Here is an 8,291-nt window from a genome sequence, read left to right on the forward strand (position 1 = left end):
ACGTCAGCGACATCCACGTGTATTACTTTAGCTCTGGACAGGGACGGTGACCCTTCGTCTTCAGCAATGACTGTGATGTTGTACTCTGTTACGTTTTCCCGGTCCAGTCCGCCATCTAAAACCAATGAAAAGTAGTTCTGAAACGATGACTGTAATTTAAAAGGGCTGGACCCTGCAAGACGAACGCGCACTGCTCCGTTTTTACCCGAGTCTGGATCTGACACCGTCATCAGTGCAATTACCGTGCCCTTCCCCGCGCTTTCCACTACCGGGCTAAGAAGTGACGTTACAGTCACATCTGGAGGGTTGTCGTTAATATCTAGGACTTCTACCAAAAGCTTAGTATGGCCCGACATAGTCACTGGACCTTTATCTGTGGCTTGAACTCTGATCTCAAATGCGTTACTCTCCTCGTAATCAATATCACCTTTGATTTTCACATCTCCACTTTGCGCGTCAATATCAAACTTTTCCAGAATATTTTGAGGCGTCCGACTAATAAAAGAGTAAACTATCTCTCCATTCATCCCTTCATCTAGATCTCCAGCCTGCAATCGTATTATTGTAGTGCCAATTGGCGCGTGCTCGGCTATTGATACTTTATACAATGATTTACTAAAAACTGGTGCGTTGTCATTGGTATCTAACACATTAACCTCGATCATGACGGTTCCTGACCAGGCGGGCGTCCCGCCATCAACAGCAGTGACTGTGAATTCAAGCCGTGGGGTTTTCTCTCTGTCTAAATTCTTCTGAAGCACTAATTCAGCGGAGACAGTCTTATCACTATGAGTTTGTACATCTAAAGTGAAAAAATCATTGGTTGTAAGCTTATAAGTTTTGATTGAATTCACACCAATATCTGCGTCATGCGCGCTCTCCAGAGGAAAGCGCACACCAGGCGCTGTGCTTTCACTAACATTAATGACTACAGAGCTAATTGGAAACACCGGAGAGTTGTCATTAATATCGAGTATATTTATTCTTACCCGGTAAAGCTGCAGTGGATTGTTCACCACGGCTTCCAGATCAACGGAGCATGAAGTTGCGCTTGCACAAAGCTCTTCTCGATCAATCCGTTCGCTCACCTGCAGAGCTCCCGTCTCTGTATTTACACTAAAATACTGCTTTTTAGAGCCGGGCATGATACGGAAGCCCCGTGAGTGCAGGTCTTTTACAGAAAGGTTAACATCTTTAGCTATATTACCTACTGGGGTGCCCTGTTTCACCTCCTCCGACACACTGTATGAGATTTGTCCCATTACAGTCCCCAAGATATGACAGGCCAAAGAAAAGGAAAAGCACATCAAATGCCACCGTTTGCATACAAACATGGTTACTTTTTAATTCAACAGAATAACGCTAAAATAATCATAAAAATGGATCATAGATCTTATAATTCCAATTAAGCAAAGGATCCGTTTCAGGCGGTGATCAGAGACTAAAGAAAACAGCCCAACCTTCCTTCTCTGTCATCAGGACAAAACCATTGCGACGGTAAATCCTCACACCAGGATCCAATTAATGCATCCATCCAAACACCTCAAAGCTATAAGTATATGACAAAAAGTGCCCACATGATATTCCATTGGTTTTTGATAAATGAAGCCGACGTCCAGTCTTGAAGATGTTGAATACTGAAAAATATAGATGAATGAGAGGGTGAGAGAAGCACAGAGAGAGAGGGTGAAGAGGGTGGGGGGCTGGTCATGAAGAGGAGGAGACACCCCTTTCTTTGACACCGCTAGTGGAACAAGAGTGACACATAGTGGCCTCCTTATGAACTGCAGTGCAAGGTTCACTGACAGTGTCTTGTTACATTCTCTGTTCAGACATGCGATGCACAGTTAAAGCCATATCAAAAACTAATTTTAAAATCATTAGAAAAATAAAATATTTGAACCAGAGAAATTACATCACACAAGCACAGAGGCAGCTGTCAAACATCTTTATATGAAGCCTTAAACTCATGTTTAAGAATTTGTACAATATATTAACTTTTTGAATTGGTGTTTTGTCATTTATTGTTATTATAGTGTAATGAGCATTGTATTGTTTACAGAAAATAAAAAATAAAATAAAAAATATGAAGGGTGAATATGGGTAAAGTGGGACACTTTTATACATTTCTTCTTCTTTATGATTTTAAAGCCATATAACCTTTAATCATGCCTTTAGTGAAAGCTTAGTATATCTTCTACCTTAGTCAACAACACAAATTAAGAAATGCTAAATATTGTGAGGAAGATCCCATGAAGACCCTCTTATGACCAAATCCCAGATTTTTTTCTGGTAATACTGGTAAAGTTGAACATTTGTATTGTCCAAGTACATAGGCCACTTGATTTTTTCCTCTAAAACAGGCTAGCAGTAGTTTATTGTAAGCTTTTAATTTTGTTTGCTTAAAGGTTAAAATATCCACTTGTATCAACTTAAATGAACAAGTTCAAGTTGTAAATTCTCCTTAAAATATCCATTAAGATAAACAATTTGTGATGGTTTTAAATATTAGTGTAAAACACATTGCTCTTTTGTAAACTACATGATCATTTTTTATGGAGGTTTTACTTTATACTGTTATATATTGTATTGTATTGCATATTGTTTTGTGTTACATCTACATGTTTCATTAAATGTTAAGCGTTCCTTACAAAATAAAAATAAATAAATACTTAATGCAATAATAGCTGGAAATCACACAGCTATAAAGCTGTAAAACATTCATAAACACAGTTTTACTGGAAAAGATGGCATACGATGCAAAACATCACTGATTTGTTTATCATTTTAAACTCATACTGACTGATGCCTCCAAAACCTCAAATCATTTTTGCAGTTTTTACAGAACCTCATCTATGTTTGCCAGCAAGATAACTTCACTTTGGTGATATTTAAATCAGCTTAATTTATAAAATCACTGAATTTATGACAATTAACAAATGTTTGAGCTTGCAAGACATATAAAGATCAACAAATGTAAGATTTAAAGACAACTAAGCAATCACTTCATTTTAAGATTATACAAACCAGCAGATATCCAGTCGTGGCACCACACATTTGGACACTGAGATACAGTATGGGTGTCACTGTATTAGATAACAAAATATCAAACCAAGTGGCATACACAAATGAACGTAGGATGCCAGAGCTTCTCTCATAACTAACTTCACTTCTCTATAAGTTATTTTTGCTCAAAGACTTTGAATCAGCTGGTGTCTTGGTGATTTTTAGTGGATGTATAAGAGTCAGTTTTTACAGTACATCTATTGCTTTATCATTTAGAGACTAATGATTCTCTAAAACAATGGAATTCATTCATTGTTAAGTGTGACTTAAACATTAAAATACTATATGGGAGCCCCTGCACTTTAAAGTGTCCAAACTACTGCATGTTTGATTGCACTGCACAACTTTAAAAGAGCTCAAGCTACAAACAGCCTATCCACTCCTACTATTAACATCATGATTTTTTTTCTTGTGCTATCGCTCTTTCTCTCTACCTCTTCTCATGCAAATGCTCACAGACACTGTCCAACCTTATATTAGTGGAATCGTGTCTCTACACGCAAATAAACTCATCTCATTTCTGTCTTTCTCACTCTACATTAATGAGCCAATAAACTCAGAGTGTGTGTGAGAGAGAGAGAGAATATAAAAGTGGGACACGTCCATTTATCTATGTTTAACTTGACATTGATGCAGGCATCCAATTTAAATATTTCACTGCATGTTTCCTGAAGATACACCAACACTGTGTGTGTGTGTGTGTGTGTGTGTGTTTGTGGGCAGGTTTAAGTGGTTTACGAGGACTTTTTTTTAGGTTATAAACTGGTAATTACAAGGGTACTATGCTATAAATGTGGTTTATGAGGACAATTCTAGTGTCCCCATAATTCAAATCATTTAAAAAAAAACATACTAAACGATGTTTTATTGAAAATGTAAAAATGCAGAAAGTTTTTTGTGAGGGTTAGGTTTAGGAGTAGGGTTAGGTTTAGGGGATATAATCTATAGTTCATACAGTAAAAAAATCATTATGTCTATGGAGAGTTCTCATAATGATAGCTAAACCAACATACGTGTGCGTGTGTGTGTGTGTGTGTGTGTGTGTGTGTGTGTGTGTGAGAGAGAGAGAGAGAGAGATAGATAGATAAATGCATCTTACATTATTCAGGGTCTGTGTAATCCAGGGATTAGCTTCTGCTCGCAGCCTCCTCTGTCCTATTTCCATTCCCTTAAAATGATTTCAAATATTAATAATCATAATCTTCAGATATAAATCAGAAACATGATGGCACCTCAGACTAGGCCGCAGTGCGATAGCAAATGTTTTAGATGACACAGAAACACAGAAAATATAAAGTAACGTTTATATATGGGTGTTTTTTTATTTTTTATTTTTTCAACTTCAGGATTTATATATATATATACACTATATTGCCAAAAGTATTCGCTCACCCATCCAAATAATTGAATTCAGGTGTTCCAATCACTTCCATGGCCACAGGTGTATAAAATGAAGCACCTAGGCATGCAGACTGCTTCTACAAACATTTGTGAAAGAATGGGCCGCTCTCAGGAGCTCAGTGAATTCCAGCGTGGTACTGTGATAGGATGCCACCTGTGCAACAAGTCCAGTCGTGAAATTTCCTCACTACTAAATATTCCACAGTCAACTGTCAGTGCTATTATAACAAAGTGGAAGCGATTGGGAATGACAGCAACTCGTAAGGCCACGTAAAATGACAGAGCGGGGTCAGCGGATGCTGAGGTGCATAGTGCGCAGAGGTCGCCACCTTTCTGCAGAGTCAGTCGCTACAGACCTCCAAAGTTCATGTGGCCTTCAGATTAGCTCAAGAACAGTGCGTAGAGAGCTTCATGAAATGGGTTTCCATGGCCGAGCAGCTGCATCCAAGCCATACATCACCAAGTGCAATACAAAGCGTTGGATGCAGTGGTGTAAAGCACGCAGCTACTGGACTCTAGAGCAGTGGAGACGCATTCTCTGGAGTGACGAATCACGCTTCTCCATCTGGCAATCTGATGGACGAGTCTGGGTTTGGCGGTTGCCAGGAGAACGGTACTTGTCTGACTGCATTGTGCCAACTGTGAAGTTTGGTGGAGGGGGGATTATGGTGTGGGGTTGTTTTTCAGGAGCTGGGCTTGGCCCCTTAGTTCCAGTGAAAGGAACTCTGAATGCTTCAGCATACCAAGAGATTTTGGACAATTCCATGCTCCCAACTTTGTGGGAACAGTTTGGGGATGGCCCCTTCCTGTTCCAATATGACTGTGCACCAGTGCACAAAGCAAGGTCCATAAAGACATGGATGAGCGAGTTTGGTGTGGAAGAACTTGACTGGCCTGCACAGAGTCCTGACCTCAATCCGATAGAGCACCTTTGGGATGAATTAGAGTGAAGACTGCGAGCCAGGCCTTCTCGTCCAACATCAGTGTCTGACCTCACAAATGCGCTTCTGGAAGAATGGTCAAAAATTCCCATAAACGCACTCCTAAATCTTCCCAGAAGAGTTGAAGCTGTTATAGTGCAAAGGGTGGGCCAACGTCATATTAAACCCTATGGATTAAGAATGGGATGTCACTTAAGTTCATATGCGTCTAAAGGCAGATGAGCGAATACTTTTGGCAATATAGTGTATGTATATATATATATACACACACACACACACACACACACACACACACACACTGTATTTATATATACTATATATAAGTTTATGAATGTCACATTAAAAATTACTTGGAAACTATTTACCAGACCTTTATCAGATATATTTGGTACTTTACACATGCCTTTTCTGAACATGTTTTAGTGTTTCTTGTCCCAGATCCAGAATTTTAATATTAAACTATGAAAATCCATTTTAAAATGCAAATTATTACATATTTTAAACTATAATTTCAACACATAACCATTAAAAAAAATAAATAAATAAAAAAAATAAACCTAAACCAATTAAATATTTATTTTGTAAAAAAATATTTCTAATTTATTTATTTATTTTTTTAAATTATTACAGTTCCCACAGTTGTGGTGTCATTTACACTACACTAAATAATTTTGCACCTAATATATATATATATATAATTATTATAATTATTTATTTATTTATTATTTTTATTTTTTTCAAAAGTTAGTGTAATTGTTCACCAAGTGGACAAAATGTGAACAAAAAAAGAGAAGAGCATGCTTGAGATTCATTATGAGATTTTTTATTTTATCACTTATGAGCAGAAGATTTTAATTGGGCATAATTTCCAATCAAGCTGTCATTTTGCAGAATTACACAAAAAGTGTGAAAATATGATTTAATTGTGTTTATTTAGGATCCATTAAAAAAATGACAAAAATTACGTAAATCTCTTGTGATGCATCTAAATACACTGTTGGACATTATTAGTAGACTTAACTTTCAAAAAATTCACAGAAACGTGCCCGAAGTTGAAGAAACACCCATATTCCTCTTAAAGAAAACATGCAGTCAATAGTAATACACATATGAATGAATTATTTCACACTAGGTATATACACAGAACCCTCAATTCACTTGAGAACTGTTGAATTTCATGTTCACATATGATTACGATTCATACGGTAAAATTCCATATGAGCAACATACTGTCATGCATTCTCATACTGTCTATTTTTTTTTGTGGAAATCAAAAGGTATTCAGTGCTTACTGTCCTTCTTTAAAAGTGACAAATACACTGTTCAAGTAGTGCTGAGGCGTATAGTTATACTGGGTTAAAAGGTTTAATAATCAAGTTAATAACAGGGTGTTTCATTTAAGAACGAGACTGTGATCAGTTCGGTGTCTAATACAAAAGCATTTGAAATTGTAACACTTGAATGTGCCTGTGTGCTATTATTATATCTTTCTACTCTGGCATATTTACTAACTAGAGGCAGGATTTGACATTTTTGTGTGTATTTGTGTGTGTAGGACACAAACATGTCTCTAAGAATATGCCAGAGGATGCATGAAAGTATTGTGAACACCAGAGGGGGCGGTTGGATAGCATGTGTGATATCATCAAGGGTGGGGCTGCATAAAGACATATGCGTGAGGGAGGGTCATTATATATGATAAAGTCTAATCTGCTGAATGTGTAAAGGAGATGAGTGTGTAAACCAGCACATTTATTTAATATTAACAGGATAGTGAGAAAAACAAAAACATTTATATGCACAAGTCTATGTGCTTGAGAAAGAGAGAATCGTGTGTGAGAAAGAGAGTTGGGGGGAGGAGAAATGTTTTCAGGCAGCAGAAGAACCCACTCTGCAGAGGATGCCTGTTGCCACGGAAACCGCTTTACAGCAGGAGGAGCCTTTATCCAGCTCCCATTCTGCTTAAAGACATAGTGAGACCATTCTAAGCACCATCCATCTCACAAACTATATATCAAAGTGTATGTTTCATCACTAGAATATTAATATTAATATTAAAAGGGAACCATTAACATGACAGTTAAATTAAGTATTGTAATGAGTCTCTCTCTTTCTCACACACACACACACACAAACACACACACACACACACACACACACACACACACACACACACACACACAAACACGGAGATTCTGAAGAGCAGGTCAGCTCATGCAATGATGATGCGTTTCTACAGCAGCAGAGAGACACAGTCCTGCTGATATCTGTCACCTCCCCCACAAATACTATGAGCCAACAAACGCTGCCAACACACCCTACAGCGCATTCAACAATCAACAGTTTACAGTATCACACCTGATGTTGTATTCGTGATATAAAAACACACAGTATGGAAATAGGTGATACCGGTGTATAAACAAATAGCTTGTAGTCTTGACTAAAATACACTATTGAACATTTCCACTGTTATTGCGCAAAAAGAAAGATACAGTTAATTTAACAAACACTGACACACTATAGTGGAGCATACTGTCACACTATATGGGGTAAGATGTCCCAATGGGAACCTGCCACTAAATAGATAACAGTATTTTAATTAATTAATTAATTCCTTACATTTATATAGCACTTTTCTAGGCACTCAAAGCGCTTTACATAGTATAGGGGGAATCTCCTCAAACACCAGTGTGCAGCATCCACCTTGATGATGTGACGGCAGCCATTGTGCGCCAGAACGCCCACCACACACTAGCTGTTGGTGGAGAGGCAGGCTTAATAGGGGAGAGAATAGGCAAATGTAAACTATTATGTAGCAAAATATAAAACAAATCATAAAACAGCAAACGTTTAAATGGTAAGCTCTTATAGGAAAAAGCAAAC

The sequence above is a fragment of the Myxocyprinus asiaticus genome, chromosome 27 (assembly GCF_019703515.2).
Source record: "Myxocyprinus asiaticus isolate MX2 ecotype Aquarium Trade chromosome 27, UBuf_Myxa_2, whole genome shotgun sequence".
NCBI classification, from domain to species: domain Eukaryota; kingdom Metazoa; phylum Chordata; class Actinopteri; order Cypriniformes; family Catostomidae; genus Myxocyprinus; species Myxocyprinus asiaticus.